This window comes from Bombina bombina, chromosome 3 (genome assembly GCF_027579735.1).
Source record: "Bombina bombina isolate aBomBom1 chromosome 3, aBomBom1.pri, whole genome shotgun sequence".
Lineage (NCBI taxonomy): Eukaryota > Metazoa > Chordata > Amphibia > Anura > Bombinatoridae > Bombina > Bombina bombina.
In genome coordinates, this window is record NC_069501.1 from 1,144,210,729 (window position 1) to 1,144,227,926 (window position 17,198).

Consider the following 17,198-nt stretch of genomic DNA (forward strand, 5'->3'; position numbering starts at 1 on the left):
TCCGGCTTTCGCAAGCCATCTTCGCGGGTCCAAAATGACGAATCCGGCTTCCTCCAATCAGTGTGCATCACAGTGTGCATCAGCAAAGATTCCCCTGGGGAGGAAGCTGTGATTGGAGGAAGTCAGATTCGTCATTTCTGACATCTGCAGAGGCTTCCGACGGCCGGGGGAATCGCTGGAGTGGCGTTCAGGATTAAAAGGTAAGTTTTTGAAGAAAACAGTGAAATGTCAATTTTGATGAATTAAAGAAGACCAAGAGAACAAAGCAAATTTGATAATACCCTATCTCAATCATAAAAGTTTAATTTGGACAAGGGCACTTTAATTCATCAAAATTGTCATTTCACTGTTTTCTTTAAAAACTTACCTTTTAATCCTGAATGCCATTCCCTCGGTCGTCGGAAGCCTCTGTAGATGTCAGAAATGATGAATCTGACTTCCTCCAATCACAGCTTACCCCCCGGGGGAATCTTGGCCTGATGCACCGCTGTGATTGGAGGAAGCTGGATTCGTCATTTTGTACCCGCGAAGACGGCTTGCGACAGGTGGAGGAAGCGCTGGAGCGGTTGCCAAGAATAAAAGGTACGTTTTTAAAGAAAACAGTGAAATGTCAATTTTGATGAATTAAAGTGCCCTTGTTTTTAATAGGTTTATTAAAAACCGGGCACTAATTCATCAAAATGGACCTTCACTTTAAGTTCAAATTAAACTTTCATGATTCAGATAGGGTATTATCAAATTTGCTTTGTTCTCTTGGTATTCTTAGTTGAAATCTAAATCTAGGTAGTCTCATATGCTAATTTCTAAGCCCTTGACGGCCGCCTCTTATCTGAATGCATTTCAGGTTTTCACAGCTAGATGGCGTTAGTTCATGTGTGCCATATAGATAACATTGTGATGTTATTTAAGAGTCAACACTAATTGCCTGAAATACAAGTCTGTCAAAAGAATTGAAATAAGCGGACAGTCTGTAGAATCTTAGATACAATGTAATCACAGACGTAAAAAGTATATTAATATAACCGTGTTAGTTATGCAAAACTGGGGAATGGTAAATAAAGGGATTATCTCTCTTTTTAAACAATAACATCTTTGGTGTTTACTGACCCTTTAGAATGTAAGGGTCATAAAAACTGGTGGTGGATTCTCTTACTCCCATCCTCTCTAATTCAGAGAGACTGGTTTAGGAACCTGAGCTGCTTTTTTATGTATATAGTGGGAAAAATTACACAAATAACAGAATTTATGCTTACCTGATAAATTACTTTCTCCAACGGTGTGTCCGGTCCACGGCGTCATCCTTACTTGTGGGAATATCTCTTCCCCAACAGGAAATGGCAAAGAGTCCCAGCAAAGCTGGCCATATAGTCCCTCCTAGGCTCCGCCCACCCCAGTCATTCGACCGACGGACAGGAGGAAAAATATAGGAGAAACCATATGGTAACGTGGTGACTGTAGTTAGAGAAAATAATTCATCAGACCTGATTAAAAAACCAGGGCGGGCCGTGGACCGGACACACAGTTGGAGAAAGTAATTTATCAGGTAAGCATAAATTCTGTTTTCTCCAACATTGGTGTGTCCGGTCCACGGCGTCATCCTTACTTGTGGGAACCAATACCAAAGCTTTAGGACACGGATGAAGGGAGGGAGCAAATCAGGTTACCTAAACGGAAGGCACCACGGCTTGCAAAACCTTTCTCCCAAAAATAGCCTCCGAAGAAGCAAAAGTATCAAATTTGTAAAATTTGGCAAAAGTGTGCAGTGAAGACCAAGTCGCTGCCTTACATATCTGATCAACAGAAGCCTCGTTCTTGAAGGCCCATGTGGAAGCCACAGCCCTAGTGGAGTGAGCTGTGATTCTTTCAGGAGGCTGCCGTCCGGCAGTCTCATAAGCCAATCGGATGATGCTTTTAAGCCAAAAGGAAAGAGAGGTAGAAGTTGCTTTTTGACCTCTCCTTTTACCAGAATAGACGACAAACAGAGAAGATGTTTGTCTGAACTCTTTTGTAGCTTCTAAGTAGAATTTTAGAGCACGGACTACATCTAAATTGAGTAGCAAACGTTCCTTCTTTGAAACTGGTTTCTGACACAAAGAAGGTACAACTATCTCCTGGTTAATATTCTTGTTGGAAACAACCTTTGGAAGAAAACCAGGCTTAGTACGCAAAACAACCTTATCTGAATGGAACACCAGATAGGGCGGAGTACACTGCAGAGCAGATAACTCTGAAACTCTTCTAGCAGAAGAAATAGCAACCAAAAACAAAACTTTCCAAGATAATAACTTAATATCTATGGAATGTAGAGGTTCAAACGGAACCCCTTGAAGAACTGAAAGAACTAGATTTAGACTCCAGGGAGGAGTCAAAGGTCTGTAAACAGGCTTGATCCTAACCAGAGCCTGAACAAATGCTTGAACATCTGGCACAGCTGCCAGTCGTTTGTGTAGTAAGACAGATAAAGCAGAAATCTGTCCCTTTAGAGAACTCGCAGATAATCCTTTATCCAAACCTTCTTGCAGAAAGGAAAGAATCTTAGGAATTTTTATCTTATTCCATGGGAATCCCTTGGATTCACACCAACAGATATATCTTTTCCATTTTTTATGGTAAATCTTTCTAGATACCGGTTTTCTGGCCTGAACCAGAGTATCTATCACAGAATCTGAAAACCCACGCTTTGATAGAATCAAGCGTTCAATCTCCAAGCCGTCAGCTGGAGGGAGACCAGATTTGGATGTTCGAATGGACCCTGAACAAGAAGGTCCTGTCTCAAAAGTAGCTTCCATGGTGGAACCGATGACATATTCACCAGGTCTGCATACCAAGTCCTGCGTGGCCACGCAGGAGCTATCAAGATCACCGAGGCCCTCTCCTGTTTGATCCTGGCTACCAGCCTGGGAATGAGAGGAAACGGTGGAAACACATAAGTTAGGTTGAAGGTCCAAGGTGCTACTAGTGCATCCACTAGAGTCGTCTTGGGATCCCTGGATCTGGACCCGTAGCAAGGAACCTTGAAGTTCTGACGAGACGCCATCAGATCCATGTCTGGAATGCCCCATAATTGAGTCAACTGGGCAAAGATCTCCGGGTGGAGTTCCCACTCCCCCGGATGGAATGTCTGACGACTCAGATAATCCGCTTCCCAGTTTTCCACACCTGGGATGTGGATCGCAGATAGATGGCAGGAGTGATCCTCCGCCCATTGTATTATTTTGGTCACTTCTTTCATCGCTAGGGAACTCCTTGTTCTCCCCTGATGATTGATATATGCAACAGTCGTCATGTTGTCTGATTGGAATCTTATGAATCTGGCCTTTGCAAGCTGAGGCCAAGCCCTGAGAGCATTGAATATCGCTCTTAGTTCCAGAATGTTTATCGGGAGAAGAGACTCTTCCCGAGACCATAGTCCCTGAGCTTTCAGGGATTCCCAGACCGCGCCCCAGCCCACTAGACTGGCGTCGGTCGTGACAATGACCCACTCTGGTCTGCGGAAGCTCATTCCCTGGGATAGATGGTCCAGGGTCAGCCACCAACGGAGTGAATCTCTGGTCTTCTGATCTACTTGAATCACTGGAGACAAGTCTGTATAGTCCCCATTCCACTGTTTGAGCATGCACAGTTGTAATGGTCTTAGATGAATTTGTGCAAAAGGAACTATGTCCATTGCTGCAACCATCAACCCTACTACTTCCATGCACTGCGCTATGGAAGGACGAGGAACAGAGTGAAGAACTTGACAAGTGCTTAGAAGTTTTGACTTTCTGACATCTGTCAGAAAAATCCTCATTTCTAAGGAATCTATTATTGTTCCCAAGAAGGGAACTCTTGTTGACGGAGACAGAGAACTTTTTTCTATGTTCACCTTCCATCCGTGAGATCTGAGAAAGGCCAGAACGAGTCTGTATGAGCCTTTGCTTTTGAAAGGGACGACGCTTGTATTAGAATGTCGTCCAAGTATGGTACTACTGCAATGCCCCTCGGTCTTAGAACCGCTAGAAGGGACCCGAGTACCTTTGTGAAAATCCTTGGAGCAGTGGCTAACCCGAATGGGAGGGCCACAAACTGGTAATGTTTGTCCAGAAAGGCGAACCTTAGGAACTGATGATGTTCTTTGTGGATAGGAATATGTAGGTACGCATCCTTTAGATCCACGGTAGTCATAAATTGACCTTCCTGGATAGTGGGTAGAATCGTTCGAATGGTTTCCATTTTGAACGATGGTACCCTGAGAAATTTGTTTAGGATCTTTAAATCCAGAATTGGTCTGAAGGTTCCCTCTTTTTTGGGAACTACGTATTGTCCTTACTTTGTTTGGACGCTATGGCACAATTATCACACAATTTTGAATGGGGAGACACATTGGCTTTCATACATATAGAACATAGCTTATCCGAAGGTACAGACATGTTAAACAGGCTTAAACTTGTCAATAAAGCACAAAAACCGTTTTAAAACAAAACCGTTACTGTCTCTTTAAATTTTAAACAGAGCACACTTTATTACTGAATATGTGAAAAAGTATGAAGGAATTGTTCAAAATTTACCAAAATTTCACCACAGTGTCTTAAAGCATTAAAAGTATTGCATACCAATTTTCAGAGCTTTAACCCTTAAAATAACGGAACCGGAGCCGTTTACAAATTTAACCCCTATACAGTCCCAGCTACAGCCTTTGCTGTGACCTAACCAAGCCCAGAGGGGAATACGATACCAAATGACGCCTTCTAGAAACTTTTCCAACTACTTTCAAGTCCTCACACATGCATCTGCATGTCTTGCTCTCAAAAACAACTGCGCAGTAATGGCGCGAAAATGAGGCTCAGCCTACAACTGGGAAGGCCCTCCCTGACTGGAAAAGGTGTCTAACATAGTGCCTGACGTTAAAAAACGTTCCAAGTTTATAAGTGTGAATTATCAGCATAAACATGTATAAAATGTCCAAATAAAGCAATCGATTTAGCCCATAAAAGTGTCTACCAGTTTTATAGCCCATATTAAGCCCTTTATTCTGTTTGAAACTAAGAAAATGGCTTACCGGTCCCCATGAGGGGAAATGACAGCCTTCCAGCATTACACAGTCTTGTTAGAAATATGGCTAGTCATACCTTAAGCAGAAAAGTCTGCTAACTGTTTCCCCCAACTGAAGTTACTTCATCTCAACAGTCCTATGTGGAAACAGCAATCGATTTTAGTTACTGTCTGCTAAAATCATCTTCCTCTCACAAACAGAAATCTTCATCCTTTTCTGTTTCAGAGTAAATAGTACATACCAGCACTATTTGAAAATAACAAACTCTTGATAGTAGAATCAAAAAACTACATTTAAACACCACATACTCTTAATCATCTCCGTGGAGATGTTGCCTGTGCAACGGCAAAGAGAATGACTGGGGTGGGCGGAGCCTAGGAGGGACTATATGGCCAGCTTTGCTGGGACTCTTTGCCATTTCCTGTTGGGGGAAGAGATATTCCCACAAGTAAGGATGACGCCGTGGACCGGACACACCAATGTTGGAGAAAATTGTAATTTGCTGGAGAGCATTTTATCTGAATGTGGGCGAGAGACCCAGGATCCAAACCTTAATTCTCCTTGAGTGGGAAAACTTCTACATTTGCTGGATTGTGAGTAGAGTGTATAGGTTTTCTATTTAAATCCATTTTCTTATAAAAAATAAACTGTAATTGCAAAATGTTCCTTTTTATATTTTTCTGTAATCTTCTCAATACACTTTGACTAATTCTTTGTTCATAATAAATATTTCTTATAGTTTTGGCTTTTATCTAACATTTAAATTAAAGTCACTTGAAGAGACTGGTAATAATAATACTATGTTTTCTTAAACTAAATTGTGTTTTGGGATTTTTAACCTGTTAGTTCTTTAGGATTTCCAATGATCTTAAAGTGGTGGCAGGATTTAGAGTTATAAATGCAGATAGCGGGTGGTGATAAAGGGGATTTTTGTAAATGTTTTTTTGTTATGGGGATATGAAACCAAAAATGTTTCTTTCGTGATTCAGATAGAGGATCCGATTTTAAACAACTTTGTAATTTATTTCTATTAGCAATTTTTCTTTGTTCTCTTGGTATCTTTTGTAGTAAAGCAGGTAGGTAAGCTTAGCCTGCCCAGGTCTGGAGCACTATATGGTAGCAGTTTTACATTAATATTATCTATTTGCAAGACCACTAGATGGTAGCATTATTTCCGGCTATTTAGTGCTCCAGACACCTGCCTAGATATCTTTTCCAGAACAAATATCATGGGAACAAAGCAAATTAGATAATAGAAGTTAATTAGAAACATTTTGTTTTAAATTTTATGCTCAGGCTGAATCACAAAAGTAAAAGTTTGGGTTTCATGATACTCCTTTAACCTTTTTGTCTCATCTCAGTCACAGCCTCACCTGCGCAGTCTGATCAGGAGAGGTAATGGTGACAATGGCTAACAGAATGGGCTGCAGGGTTTTAGTGTATAATCCCCTTTATCACCACCCGCTACCTGCATCTATAACTCTAAATGCCATCTGAATCACAAAAGAAACATTTTTGGTTTCATATCCCTATAACAAAACATTTACAAAAATTTGAGGTCTGGTAAGACCTGTGCCTTATAGATGGCTACTGGGGTTTGATCTGAGGACTAACAATAGCCCCATCTACCACCACACCCAGGTTTCCCACTGGTCATACATTATTTTTCGGTCAGTCGGCAATACTAGTTGTGGGGGTTGTCAAACCCAAGTTTCCCTAATTGCTTCCTGCAGCACAATGAAGAATAGTACGTCATCCCCATTAAGCACATTTTGTCTACTTTAATACACTTAACCAGCTCCAATCCCATTTCCCAAACATTGAAAAGTTATTTTGTGGGTCTTCTTCAAATGTTAGTGACATTTTACTGCCCACTAATGCTTTACCAGTGATTTATTTACATGCTGTATTAAATTCTTTACAAATAGCTACTTTGCCTTTATTTTTCATTTGAAGACACTACTTTTGCCTGCTGAAATCACAACCTATAGTAAAAATGTAAATACTGCAATATTAGTCACAGAAAAGCTATGTAAACAAGAGACAACAGGATAAATCAACCTCCCAGTCCAGAATGAGAGAGTCCAGCACATTTGAAAGGTTGTCCCTGCAGCCACCTTGAATACAATACAGCTGTGCGTCTGAGTACATTATTCCTTTAAATATACTATGGCACAGAGCCCTTGATTGGCTATCAAGCAAATTGCACTGAAGCCCTTAATATGGCTGGAGATAGGCTCCACATGGACAAATAAAAGAAAGAAAAACAAAACAAAACAGAGGACTAATATGTTTCATTGTGCACTACATAGACTGTCCCCTTAATGGGCTATAGAGCCACTGGTCTGATGTGGGTATGTGACTGCAGTGCCAGCGCTATAATCGAAGAACTGATATGAGCATGTTACTGATAGAGGTATTACAGGGCCAGAGGTCTGATCTGTAGTATGATGTGGACAGAGGTGCTGCAGAGCCAGGGCTCTGATGTGAACATGTGGCTGGGAGAGGGCTCTCCTGTGGGTATGTGGCAAACAGAGGTGTGACATGACCAGGGCTCTCATGAGGGTATGTGGCTAACAGAGGTGTTATATGATCAGGGCTCTGATGTGGATATGTGGCTAACAGAAGTGTGACATGACCAGGGCTCTCATGTCTCATGATGTGGGTATGTGTCTAACAGAGGAGTCACATGACCAGGGCTCTCATGTGGGTATGTGTCTAACAGAGATGTTACATGACAAGGGCTCTCATGTGGGTATGTATCTAACAGAGGAGTCACATGATCAGGGCTCTCATGTGGGTATGTGTCTAACAGAGGAGTCACATGACCAGGGCTCTCATGTGGGTATGTGTCTAACAGGGATGTTACATGACCAGGGCTCTCATGTGGGTATGTGTCTAACAGAGGAGTCACATGACCAGGGCTCTTATGTGGGTATGTGTCTAACAGAGGAGTCACATGACCAGGGCTCTCATGTGGGTATGTGTCTAACAGAGGAGTCACATGACCAGGGCTCTCATGTGGATATGTGTCTAACAGGGATGTTACATGACCAGGGCTCTCATGTGGGTATGTGTCTAACAGAGGAGTCACATGACCAGGGCTCTCATGTGGGTATGTGTCTAACAGAGATGTTACATGATCAGGGCTCTCATGTGGGTATGTGTCTAACAGAGGAGTTACATGACCAGGGCTCTCATGTGGGTATGTGTCTAACAGGGATGTTACATGATCAGAGCTCTCATGTGGGTATGTGTCTAACAGATATGTTACATGACCAGGGCTCTCATGTGGGTATGTGTCTAACAGAGATGTTACATGACCAGGACTCTCATGTGGGTATGTGTCTAACAGAGGAGTCACATGACCAGGGCTCTCATGTGGGTATGTGTCTAACAGAGGAGTCACATGACCAGGGCTCTCATGTGGGTATGTGTCTAACAGAGGAGTCACATGACCAGGGCTCTCATGTGGGTATGTGTCTAACAGAGGAGTCACATGACCAGGGCTCTCATGTGGGTATGTGTCTAACAGAGGAGTCACATGACCAGGGCTCTCATGTGGGTATGTGTCTAACAGAGGAGTCACATGACCAGGGCTCTCATGTGGGTATGTGTCTAACAGGGATGTTACATGACCAGGGCTCTCATGTGGGTATGTGTCTAACAGAGATGTTACATGACCAGGGCTCTCATGTGGGTATGTGTCTAACAGAGATGTTACATGACCAGGGCTCTCATGTGGGTATGTGTCTAACAGAGGAGTCACATGACTAGGGCTCTCATGTGGGTATGTGTCTAACAGAGATGTTACATGATCAGGGCTCTCATGTGGGTATGTGTCTAACAGAGATGTTACATGATCAGGGCTCTCATGTGGGTATGTATCTAACAGAGGAGTCACATGACCAGAGCTCTCATGTGGGTATGTGTCTAACAGAGGAGTCACATGACCAGGGCTCTCATGTGGGTATGTGTCTAACAGAGGAGTCACATGACCAGGGCTCTGATGATGTGGGTATGTGTCTAACAGAGGAGTTACATGACCAGGGCTCTGATGATGTGGGTATGTGTCTAACAGAGATGTTACATGACCAGGGCTCTCATGTGGGTATGTGTCTAACAGAGGAGTCACATGACCAGGGCTCTCATGTGGGTATGTGTCTAACAGAGGAGTCACATGACCAGGGCTCTCATGTGGGTATGTGTCTAACAGAGGAGTCACATGACCAGGGCTCTCATGTGGGTATGTGTCTAACAGAGGAGTCACATGACCAGGGCTCTCATGTGGGTATGTGTCTAACAGAGGAGTCACATGACCAGGGCTCTCATGTGGGTATGTGTCTAACAGAGGAGTCACATGACTAGGGCTCTCATGTGGGTATGTGTCTAACAGAGGAGTCACATGACCAGGGCTCTCATGTGGGTATGTGTCTAACAGAGGAGTCACATGACCAGGGCTCTCATGTGGGTATGTGTCTAACAGAGGAGTCACATGACCAGGGCTCTCATGTGGGTATGTGTCTAACAGAGGAGTCACATGACCAGGGCTCTGATGATGTGGGTATGTGTCTAACAGAGGAGTCACATGACCAGGGCTCTGATGATGTGGGTATGTGTCTAACAGAGGAGTCACATGACCAGGGCTCTGATGATGTGGGTATGTGTCTAACAGAGGAGTTACATGACCAGGGCTCTGATGATGTGGGTATGTGTCTAACAGAGGAGTCACATGACCAGGGCTCTGATGATGTGGGTATGTGTCTAACAGAGGAGTTACATGACCAGGGCTCTGATGATGTGGGTATGTGTCTAACAGAGGTGTTACATGACCAGGGCTCTGATGATGTGGGTATGTGTCTAACAGAGGAGTCACATGACCAGGACTCTCATGTGGGTATGTGTCTAACAGAGGTGTTACATGACCAGGGCTCTGATGATGTGGGTATGTGTCTAACAGAGGAGTCACATGACCAGGGCTCTCATGTGGGTATGTGTCTAAAAGAGGTGTTACATGACCAGGGCTCTGATGATGTGGGTATGTGTCTAACAGAGGAGTCACATGACCAGGGCTCTCATGTGGGTATGTGTCTAACAGAGGTGTTACATGACCAGGGCTCTGATGATGTGGGTATGTGTCTAACAGAGGAGTTACATGACCAGGGCTCTGATGATGTGGGTATGTGTCTAACAGAGGTGTTACATGACCAGGGCTCTGATGATGTGGGTATGTGTCTAACAGAGGAGTCACATGACCAGGACTCTCATGTGGGTATGTGTCTAACAGAGGTGTTACATGACCAGGGCTCTGATGATGTGGGTATGTGTCTAACAGAGGAGTCACATGACCAGGGCTCTCATGTGGGTATGTGTCTAACAGAGGTGTTACATGACCAGGGCTCTGATGATGTGGGTATGTGTCTAACAGAGGAGTCACATGACCAGGGCTCTCATGTGGGTATGTGTCTAACAGAGGAGTTACATGACCAGGGCTCTCATGTGGGTATGTGTCTAACAGAGGAGTCACATGATCAGGGCTCTCATGTGGGTATGTGTCTAACAGAGATGTTACATGATCAGGGCTCTCATGTGGGTATGTGTCTAACAGAGATGTTACATGATCAGGGCTCTCATGTGGGTATGTATCTAACAGAGGAGTCACATGACCAGAGCTCTCATGTGGGTATGTGTCTAACAGAGGAGTCACATGACCAGGGCTCTCATGTGGGTATGTGTCTAACAGAGGAGTCACATGACCAGGGCTCTGATGATGTGGGTATGTGTCTAACAGAGGAGTTACATGACCAGGGCTCTGATGATGTGGGTATGTGTCTAACAGAGGAGTCACATGACCAGGGCTCTCATGTGGGTATGTGTCTAACAGAGGAGTCACATGACCAGGGCTCTCATGTGGGTATGTGTCTAACAGAGGAGTCACATGACCAGGGCTCTCATGTGGGTATGTGTCTAACAGAGGAGTCACATGACCAGGGCTCTCATGTGGGTATGTGTCTAACAGAGGAGTCACATGACCAGGGCTCTCATGTGGGTATGTGTCTAACAGAGGAGTCACATGACCAGGGCTCTGATGTGGGTATGTGTCTAACAGAGGAGTCACATGACCAGGGCTCTCATGTGGGTATGTGTCTAACAGAGGAGTCACATGACCAGGGCTCTCATGTGGGTATGTGTCTAACAGAGGAGTCACATGACCAGGGCTCTGATGATGTGGGTATGTGTCTAACAGAGGAGTTACATGACCAGGGCTCTGATGATGTGGGTATGTGTCTAACAGAGGAGTTACATGACCAGGGCTCTGATGATGTGGGTATGTGTCTAACAGAGGAGTCACATGACCAGGGCTCTGATGATGTGGGTATGTGTCTAACAGAGGAGTTACATGACCAGGGCTCTGATGATGTGGGTATGTGTCTAACAGAGGTGTTACATGACCAGGGCTCTGATGATGTGGGTATGTGTCTAACAGAGGAGTCACATGACCAGGACTCTCATGTGGGTATGTGTCTAACAGAGGTGTTACATGACCAGGGCTCTGATGATGTGGGTATGTGTCTAACAGAGGAGTCACATGACCAGGGCTCTCATGTGGGTATGTGTCTAAAAGAGGTGTTACATGACCAGGGCTCTGATGATGTGGGTATGTGTCTAACAGAGGAGTCACATGACCAGGGCTCTCATGTGGGTATGTGTCTAACAGAGGTGTTACATGACCAGGGCTCTGATGATGTGGGTATGTGTCTAACAGAGGAGTCACATGACCAGGGCTCTCATGTGGGTATGTGTCTAACAGAGGAGTTACATGACCAGGGCTCTCATGTGGGTATGTGTCTAACAGAGGTGTTACATGACCAGGGCTCTCATGTGGGTATGTGTCTAACAGAGGAGTCACATGACCAGGGCTCTCATGTGGGTATGTGTCTAACAGAGGAGTCACATGACCATGGCTCTGATGTGGGTATATATGACTAACAGAGGTGTTACATGGCCAGGGCTCTGATGATATGGGTATATGGCTAACAGAGATGTTACATGGCCAGGGGTCAGAATGAAGTTTTGATGTAGGCATGTGGCTGATAGAGAAGCAGCAGGGTCAATGATGCAACTTGTGACTGGCAGAGGGGCTGTACGGCTAATGAGTGTATTTTCCTTTTAAATGCCTGGGCCTATTTGTGTTGAAAGTCCAACCCTAGTGGAGTACATTTCATGCCTAAGGCTTACGTGCAATAGGTTGTCTATTCAGTAGTTACATGTAAAGTATATCCCTTTACAAACCTTCCCTCATGCACAAAGGAAATACTTAGATATATCTCTGTTCATTTATTTATTGTTTGTGTGTTTTACTATGAAAAGCTAAGCAAATTAACAGTAAAGCCAAAATTTTAAACAACTTTTAATCTAATTATAAAATTGGCTTTGTTCTCTTGTTATGCAATGTTGAAAAGTATATCTAAGTAGTCTTAGTAGCAGCAATGCACTTTTGGGAGTTAGCTGCTGACTGATGGCTGCACATTGACACTGGCTCACTAGATGTGTTCAGCTAGCTCCTAGTAGTATATTGCTTCTAGAGAGCCTACTTAGGTTTACTCTTCAACAAAGGATATTGAGAGTACAAAGCAAATTTAAAAATAGAAGCACACTGGACAATTTTTTTACAATTCTATGCTCTATTTAAATCATGAACGACTAATAATTTTACTGTCCCTTTAAGGATGATTACAGAGAACTGGGAGTGTCTCTACAAAGCATAGGCTGCTGTGCAAACTGAACTAAAAATGAACCCAGAGCTGGATACTTTACAAACGTCAAAACAAATATGTATATAACTCTTCAAGTTTCTTCAGTTCTATAACTACTCAAATAATTGATGTGTGTATATATATATATATATATTATTATTTTTTTTACATCAATAAAACATTTTTATACCTTCAAAATATCTCCACAAATTTAATAAGGTAAAATAACATTTGAGAATAATATACCAGTATAGCGACAGTTAACCAAGTCAAAACAGTGTTTTTGTGTGTGTTTTTTATTTTTTTTTAAAGAGACAGAAAACACTGAGATTGTTACTTTATTGCTATGTTTATAACTGTCTCTAGCAGTGGAGATAAAAGAATATAAACAGACTTTTAAATGTAAGGTTACAACATTTTATCATCTAAAACTAAAAATGTATCTGTTTATCCTATGGATAATCTCTGCTTTGAATACATCATTATATCTAGCATGTATGCCTCTTAAAGTTGAACAAATAATTAGCACAAATGTTCCACCTTAAACAGTCGGAGGGGAAGGGAATTCCATACGCACAGTATAAACTCTGAAAGGTATTTGCATGGCTGAGTCACTAAACTGACTGGTGCACATTGCTATTGGTTTAACACAACAGATCATGTACATATAATTTAGTCTAACTTGGGCTATTTGCTGTGTGTAAATGGAACAGCATATTATAAAAGTGTTAGACATACAGACATAAAGCACTTGAATTTATGTTCCTCACCTTCCGACTGCCCTGAATCTTGTTGCTCACAACAGATTGTCTGATTACAGTCAGACCTCAGATTTCTGTAGGAAATGCAAGCAATGTTATATGGCTATTGGTCGATGGATATGAGACTGTGTATCATTGGCTGAATCTTATACTCTTCCCTGTACTTCCTGAAGGGGAGGAGACAGAGATCATAAAATTTGTATGTCTCATTTATTGTTCCTTAGTTTTGTAGAACACAAAGAAAACTAACCAGTATGTCTCATTTATTGTTCCTTAGTTTTGTAGAACACAAACTACCCATATTGTATTCCTTATGTAATAGCACCAAGTACAAGATAGTTTAACACTCTCACTCCTGGATCTATTATAGATGTACCATTAAAGGGATAGCAAAGTCAAAATTAAACTTGCATGATTGAGAAAGATAATGCAATAAAAAAAAATCCAATATACTTTAAACATCAAATGTGCTTTGTTCTCTTGGTATTCTTTGTTGAAACTAAATCTAGGTAGGCTCATATGCTAATTTCTAAGACCTTTAAGGCCGCCTCTTATATAAGGACATTCTGACCGTTTTTCACAGCTAGACAGTGCTAGTTCATGTGTGCCATATAGAGAAATTGTTCTCACTCCCGTGATAACCTAGGAGTCAGCACTGATTGGCTAAATACAAGTCTGTCAAAAGAACTGAAATAAGAGGGCAGTCTGCAGAGGCTTAGATCTGTAATTACAGAGGTAAAACGTATATTAATATGTGTTGATTATGCAAATATGTGGAATGGGTAATAAAGGGAGTATCTGTCTTCTTAAACAATAACAATTCTGGAGTAGACTGTCCCTTTAAGACACAAAAGTGGTCTATTTTCTGTACTTTCTGATGAGGGTTAGTGACTTGCCTCATATAGGATACACAATGGTTTATTTATAAGTTAGAACAGTTTTAGTATGTTTATATTTTTATGTGCAATTTGAATAAAATAAAAAATACATTTTAAAACAACTTTCCAATTTACTTCTAATATTACATTTTGCTTCATTCTCTTGTTTCAGGAGCAGCAATACACTACTGGGATCTAAATGATCACATCTAGTCAGCCAATCACAAGAAACAAATGTATGCAGGCACTAACCACCAACTAACTCCCACTGGTATAGGATATGTACATATTCTTTTTCAATAATGGATACCAAGAGAACAAAGTACATTTAAAACTAGAAGTGAATTTAAAGGAACAGTCTACTCCAGAATTGTTATTGTTTAAAAAGATAGATACTCCCTTTATTAGCCATCCCCCAGTTTTGCATAACCAACACGGTTATATTAATATACATTTTACTTCTGTGATTACCTTGTATCTAAGTCTCTGCAGACTGCCCCCTTATTTCAGTTCTTTTGACAGACATATTTTGCCAATAAGTGCTGACTCCTAGGTAACTCCATGGGAGTGAGCACAATGTTATCTCTATGACAGCGGTCGCCAACCAGTGGTCTGTGGACCACTGGTGGTCCACGAGAAGATGTTGGTGGTCACTGACACCATCAAGCAGGAATTAATCTTCTCTGATGGTGTCACCCTCGTCGCACCACAACTCCCTACAGTGCCTGGCTGGACATCAGTGAAAACCGGAGGAGTTAAATTACAATCTCATTACGCACGTTGCGTAGTACTGCACAACTTGCGTAGCTAGATTGTATATTTAACTCCTCCTGCCCGGCGCGCTGTTCAGAGAGGTTGATATAGTCCTGGCTTGAAATAGTGGAATTATAGTTTATAAAAAAAGAAAATAAAAAATCTCTTATATTAAATTTATTTTCTTCCCTTTACCTGTCTCTTTGTAGTAGTTTTCCTTATTCCTTCAGATGGACTTCCATCACTGTTAGTCTTCCTCCCCTGCATTTTTTTTAAATTTTTTATTAAATATTAATTTTCATTCTAATAATTTTCCAGCACACAAATCCCTTCCACCTGAATTCCATTAATTGCCATCCAGCAGATCAGCCATATCCCACCAGTATTATAGTGATTGCCAGTAACATCAGTCGTGGTCGGCTCACATCCATATTAAGAGCTTTCTGATATGAACTTAATTTATGACTCCAATGTCTGTCCATGATCATAAGTAGTTTTGAACAATTCCTAACTGGGGAGGTAACTTTGAAGTCTTGTGGTGCTATTAAACAATTCTTTTTTTCCCACTTTTATTGTTGGCACTCACCTTACATCTGTCATTCAGAAGTATTTTATCATTTCTGTCATTCAGTTAATTCCAAAAAATAATTCTTAAAAATGTGTAAATATATATATATATAAAATGTAAACTTAACTATGGTTATACTAGTTATGTACAGTATATATATATACACACATACATACACACACACAGTATATACATTTACACACATTATAGAGGTTTGTACCTTTTAAAAAAAAAAATCATGTTAGTGGTCCACGAGATTCAAAATTGTAAGTTTAGTGGTCCCTGAAGTCTGAAAGGTTGGCGACCCCTGCTCTATGACACACATGAACTAGCGCTATCTAGCTGTGAAAAATTGTCAAAATGAATTGAGATAAGGAATCTGGAGCTCTACATAGCAGGATATAGTGCTACCATCTAGGCGGACATAGATGGGGAGGGTTAGAGAGCAGTTTGGGAGGGATCAGGAAGGTTGGTGGGTAAGGGGGGATACTACACTGCTAATATATATATATATATATATATATATATATATATATATATTGTGCCTACATTTTTATATTGGCAGACTATCTGCCAGTACCAAAGATGGGGGTGACCCATGGAGGGAAGAGAGCTGTTTTAGAGGGGTCAGCAGGTGGGAAGGATAATCTCTAGAATAAAACTAAAATTAACCTTACAGGCTACCCGTTAGCAGCCTTCTAATTACTTAAAAACAAAGGCAAAGCCATGCATGTCTGCTATTTCTGAACAAAGGGGATCCCAGAGAAGCTTTTACAACCATTTGTGCCATGGCTGCACAGCAGTATGTAAATAATTTCAGTGAGAAACTCAAAGTTTGTGAAAAAATTTTTTTTTTATGTGATCACATTTGGTGGTGAAATTGTGGCATGAAATATACCAAAATGGCCCTAGATTAATACCTTGGGTTGTCTACTTAAATATATATATATATATATATATATATATATATATATATATATATATATATATACACACACTGTTGACAGGTACATAGACAAAAAAAACAAGGCTCTATTTCTGTTTAAATTGAGTGATAGCAAAAATTGTATTTTGTGCAAGTTCTCTGAAAGTCCTGGTAGTGAAGGGGTTAAATTGATATTCTAACAAATTTTACATGATCTAATTAGTTAGCATGTAATTTTTCATCACTGGTCCAAGCGTTAATCATGTAAGAAACTGCAAAAAAAGATATAACTGTACACAACTATTCTAGTCTCCAGAGCTGTAACAAAATACATTTTAAAACGTACTCGCTTCCAACATATTGGTAAACACGGTCCACAAAAGTTCAGTCAATGCAACCCACATATATAATGCAGATTAGATGTATCGTTATTCGTAGGGTGTGAATATTTATTCTGGGTGCAGTAACTGCCACAAGTCCCCAGAGCGCCACTATAAACTGAGCTCCCGCCTGCTGACTTCTAC

The 17,198-nt window shown here is 41.5% G+C and overlaps 1 protein-coding gene across 2 annotated transcripts in view; it reads right to left on the reverse strand.

Annotated features, from left to right (window-relative positions):
- Positions 1–13,652, reverse strand: part of PARP4 (poly(ADP-ribose) polymerase family member 4) — a 516,705-nt gene extending 503,053 nt beyond the window's left edge. Inside the window, exon 1 of one of the 2 annotated variants that reach the window (XM_053708536.1) lies at positions 13,560–13,652. The gene's annotated coding sequence lies outside the window, so the exon portion shown is untranslated. Of the gene's footprint in view, positions 1–13,527 lie in introns of both variants that reach the window. The other variant, XM_053708535.1, reaches the window with a different exon arrangement.
- Between the last annotated feature and the right edge of the window lie 3,546 nt (positions 13,653–17,198).